Source organism: Rhincodon typus, chromosome 1, assembly GCF_021869965.1.
Source record: "Rhincodon typus isolate 14 chromosome 1, sRhiTyp1.1, whole genome shotgun sequence".
NCBI classification, from domain to species: Eukaryota; Metazoa; Chordata; class Chondrichthyes; order Orectolobiformes; family Rhincodontidae; genus Rhincodon; species Rhincodon typus.
In genome coordinates this window covers 105,194,821-105,208,314 of record NC_063332.1, presented here as the reverse complement: position 1 = coordinate 105,208,314, position 13,494 = coordinate 105,194,821, and the positions used below count along the sequence as shown (strand labels likewise).

General features: G+C 40.6%; 1 protein-coding gene across 5 annotated transcripts in view; it reads left to right on the top strand.

Moving 5' to 3' along the window:
• Positions 1-13,494, top strand: part of shroom3 (shroom family member 3) — a 400,329-nt gene that overhangs the window by 304,545 nt on the left and 82,290 nt on the right. Inside the window, exon 1 of one of the 5 annotated variants that reach the window (XM_048592758.1) lies at positions 9,612-9,698. The exons of the other annotated variants lie outside the window; for them this stretch is intronic. The gene's annotated coding sequence lies outside the window, so the exon portion shown is untranslated. Of the gene's footprint in view, positions 1-9,611; positions 9,699-13,494 lie in introns of those variants that run through there. 5 annotated transcript variants of the gene reach the window in all.

The following is a 13,494-nucleotide window of genomic DNA, read 5'->3' as shown; positions in this document are numbered from 1 at the left end:
GAAATGTCAGCTTTCCTGCTCCGCTGATGCTGCTTGGCCTGCTGTGTTCATCCAGCTCTACACACTATTATCTGAGGTGCTTTTTTTAAGGATTGCCTTGATTGAACCTGCCTGCACCATACTTACAGATGGTGCACTCTTAACTATTACTTCTTTTGCAAATTACTTTACTTTAAATCATTGCCCTCTTGCTCTCAAGCCTTTTCTGAGTGGGAGTAGTTTATCAATACCCACTTTGTCCAGACTCCTCTACCAAATCTCCTTATCCTTCTCTTATCCAAGGAAATTGATGACAACAAAGATTTAAGTTCTTTATTTTCCTTTCCTCAATTAAAATGTAGTCAGTCGTTTTACTCTAAGCAATATGGAGCCAATCACAGGGTTTTCTTGAGTAAAAAGGAAATTCTGTTATCTGTTAACCCAAAGAATGATGAAGCTATATGAAGTCAAACATACACCCTTTATATAGTCATTTGGGACCCTCACCTTTTGGGGGTCAGTTACCTAAGTTGACTGGAAGGCTAGTTTGCGATGCAGTGTAATGCCAACAGTCTGGGTTCGATTCCTGTATTGGCTGAGCTTACCACGAACGTCCTGCCTTCTAAACGTTGCCGTTTGCCTGAGCTGTGGTGACCCACAGGTTAAACTCACTACCAGTCAGCTCTTTCTAATGAGTGAGCAGCCCTCAATCCTTCTGGGACTATGGTGACTTTACCTTACTTTACCTGGGGCCCTCACACACATCCAGTTTTTTTGAAAAAGTTCAGTGTGGAAGAAAATAAAAGGATATACAGTTTAGAGTCCTTTTGGTGTCCTTGAGGCATTAGGTTTTAAGATTTAGTTTCTTGGACTGTTAGCAATGGTGAACATTGCACATTTCTTTTCAGTCTTGCTTTTTCTCTGCTTCTTCCCAGTGACTGCTGTTGAACCAGGGATTTTCTTCATGAGAAAGAAAAGTGTTCACTTTTGCATTTATAAACCCCCCTCTTCAGTCCTTGGAAATTCCAGCATTGTCTATGCCCTTTGTCTGCTCAGCTTATGTTTTCAGGCTCACTAATTGTAGGCAATGTTTCATCACTAACGTGAAGATTCTCACAATGGTGTGAATCAAAAGGTTCTTTTCACACATCCCACAAGAGCCGACTTGGCTTGTTTCACTGTCATTGGGGAAAATGTTAATTTCAGCTCAGACTTTTTCGGTCTAATCCGTGTTAGCTTCATGAAACATGCCCAATTTGTGTGGATCAGCTGATCACTTTTTGGTCCTTTTTAAGTCCATGTTTTGAACCATTTTTAAAATAGTTTCAGTTCATCATGGAAGTCCTGGGTATTGAGTTGACCAGTAGAATTCAGAGATCAATATTCTGTACTTGATATAATTGCGATGATGTTTTATAAATGGCAGCTTTTGTTACTCTTAGATTAATATCTTGGGTCTAGGTTCTATGTTTCCCCTCTGGGGAAGTTTATGGAACTGATTGACAGCATGGGGGTGAATCCTTAATGACTGACCTCTACTTAGGTGCTCTGCTTCCACTTTGTGAATGAACAATAGCCTCTGCAATGGCTGTCACTTTGGATATGACTCTGTGTTGGCCCCACCACATTCCTGCATGCTCCGCTTAATTGAGTAGGAACAGGACTTGTGGCCAATTGAGCACTTTGTTGCAACAAAACTCCAGCGCATTTGTCTTTCCATGCTGATGCTGTCTGCTGACCAGGAAGTCATTTCCACCTCAAGCGCAATCCAACAAGCTACAAGTGAAAATTTGTGCATTTTTGCATGTGAAGAACTGTTGAGAACAGAACTCAACCTGACTGTCTACCCACCTGCCCTACTCACCAACCTAGCTCCTTTTCCTATTGTATACACTGTTCACACAAAGCTAGGTTTTGGACAAGGGCGTGAGAACTTAGCTGTTTATTCCAATTTCTCACTGTCCCATTTCAGAAACATCCTTTCTGAAACAAACTTTGTGAACCCTGGCACCTGGGAAGCAGCAAGTCACTTAGGACTCTGGAGCACATTTACAGAAGAAGCTATCTAACCTCCCTGTCACAAAGAGTACGGATTTCCCCCACAGTCACCAGACCTCTATTCTTAATCTGCTGTGGGTAACCACTTTAGTCCATTGCCTGATTGTGACCCATGTTCGTGGTCTCTCCCTTTTTGTTCAGAGCACTGCTATCGAATCAGCAGAGGCTGTAAGGCTCTGCTTTAATCCCATCAGTTACTCTTGCAGTCTGCCTAATCAGCTTCTCCACTTCTGGCATATGAGGGGAAACCACCACACTGTACCCCTGCATTCCAAGGAATGCATCAGTTTGAGAAGGCAGTTCACTACCACTTTTTCTCCAGGGCAACTGGGGATGGGCAACAAATGCTGGTCTAGCCAACAACACCCACATGCCATTAACAACCGAACAAAATAAAGGAGCCCTGGTGCGCTTACTCCCAGAAACTTTCTTCCTCCTGAATATTACCATTAACATCACTCAATTCCCAAATTCCCTTCAGAGCAAAGAGTCTGACTGCAAGTTGTGTTGTTCTGTGCCCAAATTTGGAGTCTTGATTTCTTATTCAGACCACATTAGGAGCTGCCACTCCTGCAGCTAAGATTCTTTTTTTATTTAAAACTGCTTCCAAACAGAGAGAAGCTTTTTTTTTTGGAGTAGCCAAGAGACGGCCCTGCAATCTGGTCTGATAAATGTGGGAAAGATGGAGAGCAAGAGTGTGATGGAATCAAGTGATGAAGTTATTTTACCATTCATGGATAGTTTATTCTCTAGAGGAAATGTGTGCGGTTCTTAACTTGAATTGATTTCCTAGAAATAGAAGTTCACTGTTTGAACTTATGAATAATCTACTGAGAAAAGGGCTGTTTAATCTGCATGTTTGAATGACTTGAATTCATCTTTACTGGTTTGGATTATGACAAAACCCTTGTAAATAGACTTCACTCTTTTAGTGTAGACTATTAGGTATTTTCTTCTCGAAGCACACAAGACATAGTGAATGTGTAGAGTTGAGCTGACTTTGGTATAGCTACTAAACAGCATTGTGAGTTTTATCACCTGTGAAACATTTGCCCAATTCCCTGATCTCTTCTCAAGTGCATGCTGACATTTGTTGGGTTATAGTTCCACAGTTTCCAGTGCTCCATTTGGCTATAATACATGTGTCAATAAAGGGTTCATTGAATATGAATGAAAAGCATCATATTTTAGACCCAACTATGTACTTGCAAGAAGGAGCTACCCTTAGTCATCAAGATCAGGGTTGGTCGCTTTCCCTAGGCTTAGCCATAGCTCTGAAGTTGAGATCAACCGAACAAACACAAGGTAGAACTGAAGAATGGGCCTTTTGGAATTTTTGGCTTAATAACAGTATTTTATCTGACTTTGTCATTTAATTTAAATCTCTTTCTAATTAATCTTTTTGCAGACAGTATTGGAGGAAAAGTCCAAATTGCTGAATCTTAGACAGTTAACAAACATTTTACAGAGTGAGAAAAATTTCAGGAAGAACTGAGCAGGCTGAACTCTTCTCCAGAAAGAACAATTCAGAGAGGCCTTCAAAATTTATGAAGTGATTTGATAGGATGAATGTAGAGAAGCTGCTGTACTTGTGGCTATGTGTGGCAAATCAAAACAAATAAATGGATATAGAGTTGACTACACAGAGTGGTGAGCTCGTGCAACCCATTGCCACATGCAGATAACACCCTTGCATCCCGCTTCCCCTTACATGTGCACTTGAAAGAGAAAGGAATAGTGTGATATGGGGGAAGTGCAGGAGATAATTAGTGAGAGGAGGCTCTTGTACTGTATAAACACTGCAATGGAGCAAAAGGGTCAACTCACCTGTACTGGAGGTTCAATGTGAATTTTTTGTTTAGGTCTGGTTTTGCATTGGGAAATTGCAGAAATACCTTTATGGTTTTGAGATTTATCATCCTGGCTTTTCCCATTGTATAGCAGCAAACCAGCCTTTTTGTCCAAATTGTGTTGCCATCAGTGATCTTTTGGTATATGATGTGAGAATATTTAAACGGACGGAAAATTCCTACAACTTTGCAGTTGAAAACAATGGCTTAGAAAAGATCTAGATGAATCTTATTCTGACCAGGAACATGAAGGTAAACGATGTGAATTTCCCTACAAGTTACTTTTTAGTATCATGTTTAATATTCCATTTAGTATTATATTCCATATTAATTATTGAATTTATTTGTTTGAAGTCTTTTGATGTTCGAATTGACATGGATGATTTTATTTATTCTTGGGATGTGGGCATTGCCTGTCCCCTGTTGCCCTGGAGAAGGTAGTGGTGAGCTGCCTTATTGAACCACAGCAGTCTCTAAGATAAAGGAACACTGAGTCCCATTAAGGAATAGATATTATTGAAAAGAGTCTCCTGTTTCATGTTGTAGAATGAACTGGAATTGCTTTTGTATCAATTTTAATTAATGTTACAAACATCAATGTCTTTAATGCTGTCCGCATTTATTTATTTCATTGATTAGATTTTAAATGTCTCCTGCCTGATTTTCATTTCTCCCCATAGTTGTTACCTTCTTGATTTTTTTTTCAGGTAGTCAGTTCCCGACAAGGAGGTAATTTCCCCCTCCATTCTTCTCCATACCACCCCTACCGAAGCTAACATGCAAACGTGCTGTAGTTTGCTCTTCTGTGGTAAGGTGGATAGCTCTGTAATGAAACCTTCATGGGCATTGATTGCCCACTTAGGTGTGTCAGCAGGTGATAGCACAGTGTGTAGGCCATCCTTGGGCCTTGCCATAAAGAATGGACTTGGAGTAGTTTGTAAGACATTCCATAAATAACTGGGAATCTTGTTCTTTATTCTGACTGCATTTACCACATGTGAGGTTGTAAATGCTGAAGTGTCGTATTTTCAAAATTTGTTTTTAGCAAAGTACCAAAGTCAATGCGTAGGAATTACTCATAAAGCACTTCCGAGTATTGATTCCCTTGAACCTTTTGTTTTAAACATGTCTCTGTGTTTACACTGCTCATCCTTGGGAATCTTTTCTACATTCACCTGCAGGAACATAATGAAGGAGTTATTTGTCCTGTTTGTAGGCTCCATGATCTTTTTGGGATTAGTGTTCAATGCTGTCTTTTTAGATGATGTTTCTAGGACAGGTTGTGTCATCTCCCTTGCCCTTCCCGGCTTGGGTTGTTTTCTGTGAAACATAATTCATAGTGGATAGCGAGGAAAGTTGTCAAAAGATACTGCAGGGTATAGATCAGTTGGAAAATTGGGTGAAGCAGTAGCAGATGGAGTTTAATCCAGACAAGTGTGTGGTGATGCATTTTGGGAGGTTAACTGCAAGAGGAAAGTGTGCAGTAAATGGCAGGAGCATTGACATACAGTGGGATATTGGGTTACAAGTCCATAGCTGTCTGGAAGTGGCAGCATTGGTGGATAATGTGATAAAGAACGCATACGGCATGCTTGCCTTTCTCGGTTGGAGCATTTGGTATAAAAGTTGACAAGTCATGTTGCAGCTGTACAAGACTTTATTTAGGCCATATTTGGATTATGATGATCCAGAAATGAGAACGGTCCCGACCCGAAACATCAGCTTTCCTCCTCTGATGCTGCCTGGCCCTCTGTGTTCCTCCAGCTCCACACTGTGTTATCTCAGACTCCAGCATCGGCAGTTCTTACTATCTCTTTACCAGGATGTTACATGGATTGGAGTATATTGGCTATAAGAAAAGGTTGGACAGGCTTGGATTGTTTTTGCCAGCGCACCGGAGGCTGAGAGATGATTTGATTTCAAGTATATGAAATAGTGAGAGACATGGACAGGGTTAACTGTTGGAGTCTTTTTCCCAGGGTGGAACCAGGACCCCTGGGATGATATTGGACGGCACAGACTGGGGGAACAGAGAAGGTGAGGCCTATAGAGAGGGAAAGGTGAACTTTTGAAGCTGTTTTAATTTTAGTTATATTAATTTAATATAAATATATTCAGTATTTTGATGTTTATAAAATTTATTTATGAACTTATTCTGTAATCCAAGATGGTGCCCGAATGTGACAACATGGTCCATTTTTCACTGTTCCTAGGTACATGTGACAATATCAAGTAAATCTAAATCTAAATATCAAATACTAGGGTCATTGGTTTAAGTTTGAGAGGGGAAAAATTGAAAGGAGATTTGCGATGCAGTGTTGTTTTTTTTTACAGAGGATGGTAGGTGCCTGGAGCACTGCCAGGGGAGGTGATAGAAGCAGGTATGAGAGCAACGTTTAAGAGGCATTTAGACAAACTCATGAACAGCAGGGAATAGAGGGATAGGGACCATCTGCAGGCAGACAAGATTAGTCTAAAATAGCATTGCAGTCGGTGCAAACATGGTGGGCCAAAGGACCTATTCCTAGATTTTATAGTGTATCTTCCAAGCCAATTAGTAATTTTTTAGAAAAGTTTTGCAGTACTGCTAACTTTTTGGTTTTATCTGAACCAACAAGAGTCAATGGAAATGAAAGTATGAACAAGAACACTTCTGAAGCTGCCCAATCCTCAGATAAACTGTGTGAATAAAGCCTCTGCACTTGTATTGCTGGTTGTTCCATTAAATGGAATGTCCATTTTCTTTTGTTTAGTTCTTTCACTGTGTGATTCCAGTAGTCACTCATTAATATGGTGTAGAATGCTGTGTGAACTTTAGCTGTCAGCTTTGGAGGCATCTGTGGAAAATGAAGACATTTTCATTTGGCAGACCATGAATGTTAGTGTTCCCAAGATTGATTCTTCAGTCATCTGATTTTTGAGTCTTTTGCAGTTTCCTTCACTTGACTTTCTTTAATTCTGTTTTTTCTTGCAATAACCTTTGAATTCTTGTGCTATTTCACATGCATTCCTTGGCTTTTATTTTTCTGTATCTGACTTGGTTTTCTTTCAGCTTTTTGTATGTCATGACATTCTAAATTTTGTGCCAAGTTTCGCATCAATAACATTCTTCTTTGCAATATCGTGAGCTCTGGTTTAAATTGATTTTTTCATTGAATGGTTACACCCCAGGAGGAGGGCATTCATCCTACTGTGTCTGTCTGTGGTGACTCTCTGCAAGAACAACTCAGTCAGTCCTACACCCGTGACTTTCCCAATATTCCAGCATTTCTTTCCTCTCTTCATGTGCTTTTGAAAGCCTCAGTTGAATATGCCTCTGCCACGCTCTTAGGCAGTCCATTCCAAGGTCTAAGCACTTGCTGCGGGAAAAAGTTTTTCCTGATATTGTGCTAGCCACCTTTAAATCGATGTCCTCTGATTTTCAATCCCTCCACCTAGCCCCTTGAGTTGTTTGAATGTTTCCATTTAAATCTCCTCTCAACCTTCTCTTTTCTAAGAAGAACAACCCCAGTTTCTCCAGTCCATCCACATAACAGAAGTTGTTTAACCCTAGAACCATCCTTGTAAAACTTTTCTACACTCTCCCTACAACTTTCACATGCAGTGGCCACAATTTGAAATATTACTCCAGCTGAGACTGTTTTATAAAAGTTCATAATAATTTTTTTCTTTTGTGCTCTTTGCCTCTATTCATAAAGCCCAAGATACAGTATGACCATTTCTCTACTCAAGTTGACCAGCTTCAAATGTCTGTGCAAATTAGTTCTTTGTTCCTGCACCCCCTTTAGAATTGTTTCCTCGTTTTTCGTAGAATCCCACCAGTGGAAGCAGGCCATTCAGCCCGTTGAGTCCACACCAACCCTCCGAGCATCCCACCCAGACCCACGCCTGATCCTATCACAAGACGCTATGGGCAATTTAGCATGGCCAATCCACCTCACCTCCACATCTTTGGACTGTGGGTAAGGAAACCAGAGCAAACCCACGCAGACACGGGGAGAATGCGCAAACTCCACACAAACAGTCGCCCGAGGGTGGAATTGAACCAATGTCCCTGGTGCTGTGAGGCTGCAGTGCTAACCACTGAGCCACCGTGCTGTCCACAAAATCATCATCTTCCAAACTGTGTCAGTTCACAGTTTATCTGCCACATTTCTGTCCATTCCACTAGTGTCCATCTCCTCTTGAAGCCGTCACTATCTTCCTCACAGTTCATCCTATTTCCAAGCTTTGTATTGTCTCAGATTTTGGAATTGTACTAAATGCACTTGGGTCAAAGTTGTTAACGTGTAGCAAGAAAAGCAGTGGTTCGAGAACCAAACTGAGTTACCTGAACCCATCCAGCTCCAGTCTCCCACTGGAGCTGACCCTAACATTAGCCTAAACCAGTCTCTGCTTCCCAAGGCTGTCTGGAGGGATGTCTGAATCCAACCTGTCTGGCCCAGAGGTAGATGCACAGAAGCAGCAGTCACTCCATCCAGAAATGTTTGCTCTACTGGGTATCAGCCCAACTTAAAATTAGGATAAGTCTGTTCAAAGACAATACTAAAGAGCACTTCTCCACACACAGGATAGTGGAAATCTTCCTAAACGCTAGAATGAAATCAGTTGGAAACTGAGACTGGTGTGGAGCTGGAGGAACACAGCAGGCCAGGCAGCATCAGAGGAGCAGGAAAGTTAACGTTTTCGGGTCGGGACCCTTCTTCAGAAAACGTCATGACTTCAGTCGATAGTTTTTTTTTTGTTGTTGGGTGCTAGGGTTATGAAACCAAGGTGGCTGGATGGAGTTAAAATGCTGATCAGTTAGATAGTTGAATGGTGTAATAGGCTGAAAGGATGGAATGGCCAGTTGTGGTTCCAGATACTTGTGGAGGAGGTTGCCCTTGATTTGGGGCACTATTGGAGAAATTCTGGTGCAGAGATCTTTTGATAATTAATTTGCATTAAATTTACATTTGCTCCTGTTTGGGTGCTGACCCCACAAAGACTGTAGAGGAAGTTTGGGTTTGGTGTTTAGTCCAGGAAGAAAATGCCTCTGCGTGTCACTGATTTTTCAGGAATAGGGCAGAGAAAGCTCAGTCCAGTTGTCTTTATCCTTGGCACATGGCAACATAATTAACTTTGTCGGCATTTGCCTGATAAGCATCTTCACTGCTGCTCTTAAAATCTAATGAATCCCAATGAACTTCAGAAAGCATTTTGATAGATAAGTTATTGAGTAAACAGTGTATCCATGGTGCTTTACTTCAGGAATACAGTCCCTTACTGCTGGATACTTGAATGTGCTTTTCAAGCTTCAGAGAGCTTGAAGTTAATTGTAATGGAAATAGAGACAGGAAGTTCACAGCCAATCAAACCAGTTTGTCCTTATGATAACTTGACACAGGAGGACGGAATTGTTAGTCAGTGGACTGAAGAGAAGTCTCATGTTGCAGGTCTGATGTTCTCCATAGCTGCTCGTTTTAGAGGAGTTTGCTTTCTGTCCCTGTAGTTTTCTTTGGTGAATGTTAGAACTTTTCAAAAAGTGGGTGAAAACGCCCTATGAATGAGCGATGTCTGGTTGCTCTGGCTCTTGGCACTGCCTCCTGGGCCTTAATTTCAAGGTTGAGGTGAGAGTGATTGATTGTTGCAAAGATTCTTTGAGGTACCCACCAGGAGAGCTGCTTGTGTCACTCAGATGGGCAGCCTCCAGCACTGAAGCTCTTGTAAATCTACACTTCGGTCTGCTGAACACACATCTGGACTGCATCTCTTTTTGTATCGTGGCCTCGTCTTGGATCTAAAATTTGGTTACTTATCTACGATAAAACAGTAAGTTTAGAAAACGATGACATATTAATCACCAGACACATTGCATATTTATTAAATCGTGCCTTTCATGCTATTTGCACTAGTCTGTCATGTAAGCACTTAAAGTTTGGACATGCATGTGCTTCAGGCTATTTCTGTAAAGTGACTGGAAAATTTATTACCGAAATTGACCTGTAAAACAGTAGAGAGTAGGTGAACAAGCTTGGAGCTAATTTAAGAGCTTAGATTTCAGAGAGCGGGAATTACTAAAACCTCTGACTTTGTTGAAATATCACAGCATTAAAATTTTAGTTCTAAGAGCTTGACTTAATTTGTTTTGAGCCATTTTGAATTGGACAGAATATTTAGAATGTAAGTAATCTCAAACTCTTCTTGGATGCTGAAAAAATACATGCATATATATCTATATAATAGCAAAACCTTAGAAGCATAAGGAACCTCTTTACATCTGCTCATGTTCGCTACTATCGGGGTCGCTTTTGTATGTTGGCCCCATCACACTTCCCTGATATTGTTCTCTGTCCTTCCTCTCCCCAGTGGTGGTGTTACTGATGATTGTTCCAGTTTCCTATGTGCCACGATCTGAGTACAGAATAACCATGAAAGATTTTGAAGTATTAGTTTTCCTCTCTGAATTTATGATGTTTCATGAATCCTGACTCCAACATGTTCTTAAACTACCTTCTAAGTTTCATTCTCAGTTGCTTCCTCCAGTTCATGTTATTGATCAATTTCTGTAGTGGGCCTGAGTAGTTTTGCCAACAGCAAGGAGAAACCCTGTCGATTATTAGACAATCCGCCTCCCATTGCAGCAATGTTACATAGTCAGCATGAGACAAGGACTTGGGGTTCTTGGGGTTATTAAACAAGTTACCTTTTCCCTTCTGTTCATTGATTTGATGCAGATCTGGTTGAATGTAGACTTAGAAACACTCCAGTATTTAGTAAAGCCTCTTGTGATATCCATTCGCATCCTCCTAGTTTTACTCCTATCCTAACATTGCCACTCTAATTACTCTCTACATCCTCCAACTATCAACTATGAATGAATGTTTCCTATCAACCAGTCTAGATAAATTCTGATGAAGAGTCACTGGACTGAAGACATTAACTCTGATTTCTCTCCATTGATGATGCCAAACCAATTGACTTTTGCAAGCAATTTCTGTTTTTGTTGAAGTTATGACACACCTCTGGAACAGATGGGAGTTGAACCTAGGCCTCCTGGTTCAGAATCGGGGACACTTCCACTGCCCTGAAAGACCCGTAACTACCAACTGTATCATTTCAAAACAATTTAGATTTGAGGTGCATGGAATGCAGTGTCATTGCCATAACTTCTGTTTCTTGTCAGTTTATCAGTTTAGACCAATGCCAAAGCCCTCTATAGTTTAGTCTGATTGAACAAAATAATTTGGAAAAGAATTCAAGATTTTAGATGCTGATATCTGAATGGCTGCTTTAACATAACTTTGAGTAGTGGCATAAAAACCTTACGTTCTCAAATTGGCAGGATGTGAGCAGTGGTGTTCCACAAAGATCTATGTTAGGGCTTTGATTATTCACACTATTTATTAATGACTTGGATAGAAGGCCATATTTCCAAATTTGCTGATGACACAATGTTAGGAGGCACTGTAAACTATGTAAATGATAGTATAAAATTCCAAAGGGATATTGAATGAATGGGCAAAATTGTGGCAGATGAAGTTCAATGTAAGCGAGTGAGAGATTAGCTATTTTAGACCAAGAAAGGTTAGATCAGGGTACTTTCTGGATGATATTAAGTTAAACACAGTAGATGCCCAAAGAGATTTGGGGGTTCAGGTAAATAGATCTTTAAAATGCTACAAACAGCTGCAGGAAATAATCAAGAAGGCATATGGAATGCTGACTTTTGTATGTAGGGGACTGTAATAATATAATAAAAAGTTGTGCTGCAGCTGTACAAAACCCTGGTTAGACCCCACTTGGAGTACTGCGAGCAGATCTGGGTACTACGCCTTGGGCAGGATCTGGTGGCCTTGGAGGGACTACGTCGTGGGTTTGCAAGAATGATACCTGTACTTGGGGAGTTAAGTTACGAGGAGAAATTATAGAAAGTGGGCCTGTTTTCTGTAGAATTTTGGAGGGTTAAGGGAGATTTGATCGAAGTCTTCAAGGTATTAACAGGAAGAAAAGGGCAGATGAAGATAAACTATTTTCATTGGCTGGGGATTCTAGAACTAGAGGGCATAGTCCTGAGAATTTGGGCCAGAGCATTCACAAGATGTTAGAAAGCACTTTTACACAAAGTGTGGTAGATGTTTGGAACTATCTTCCACAAATGGCGGTTGATGCTAGATCAATTCTTAATTTCTATCTAAGATTTAAAACTTTTTATTGAGCAAAGGTATTAAGGGATATGGGTCAAAGGTAGGTCTATGGAGTTAGGCCACAGATCAGCCATGATTGCATTGAATGGTGGGGCTGAATGGCCTACTGCTGTTCCTATGTTCTTCTTGGATTCTGATAGAGAAAGCATCCTGAGGACTTGAAGTAGGAAAGCTGGCAGTATTGGTTGTAATTTTGAACATCGCCAATGTTAACCCTACGCTAACCTTGCCGGCCTATTAACTTGGTCAAAAGCAAAATATTACGCATGCTGCAAATCTGAAGTAATAACAAGTCTTTCTCTCCACAGACGCTGCCTGAACTGATCAGGATTTTCCACACACTTTCCTTTGTATTCTTATTTCTGTCAATTTGGTCAGCAGCCCAGGCAGGAAATGATCAAGTCCTGCTGTTGCATTTGGCAACATATCTGCGTACTCAGCCTTGTCAGGTCCCTTTACCCTTCGCTACCCCTCACGCATTACTTTAAATTTCAGGATCCAACTTCTTTGCCTTTGCTTCCATAATAGATATCAGTGATGAAGAAGAATAGTCAAATTCACTTCTCCATTCTTCAACCTCTGCAATGTCATTCAAAGAGATATACTGATCATTGCCCAGTGTCTCACTTGCTTTATTCACTCTTCTCATGCTGTTTCACACTTCAATGTGGGCACCATTTGTTCCCTTCTACCTAATCCATATGAGTTTTGATCGTGAGCATCAGATTTTTATTTGATCTGTGCAGGCATCACTGACTACTTAAGTGCCTGTGCACAAACACTTTGCAATCTTGGTCTCCAGCTAGAGCTCACGAATCCTGGATGATTTTCCTTTCTCTAGCCCAGAGATGTGGAGGAGTGGAGATGTTGCTTGGCTACTCTGCTGAGATCAGCTAATTAGCCACACCAGAAATTGAATGTGGAACTTTGTACTGTTCAGTACTGTATTGAGTGGGCGCAAAGCAGATGCTTTTAAAAGGAATTGTTTTGGAAACGTGTTGTTTCCAGCAGAAATTGGACTGCAATAATTTGTTGCTTCAGTTTCCATTTGTTATTGTAAAGGAAATACTATGGTATCATCTGAATCATAGGATTGAGTTACAGTGTTGTAAGCCATGAATTGCCAGCTCCTCTGGTGTTTCAGCAAATCAAGATCAAGTTGGTGGACTTATGATGTAAAGTTTTTTTTTGTGTGCATTACTTCAATGTTCAAATTGACTGACTGGAAAGGTGCTTCCACCTTTACCGATCCCTTCATTTGCCTGTAATACAACCGATTAAATTGGTAAAGAAATCTTTGTTTGGCAACTTCTGTCTGTATCAGTATGCTGTAGAAAGCTCTGGTACCTGTAATTGTATTTTCAATACTTCTCAGAATTAAAGCTTTAAAGGTCACATTTTAGCGCTGTCGTGTTGTGTCA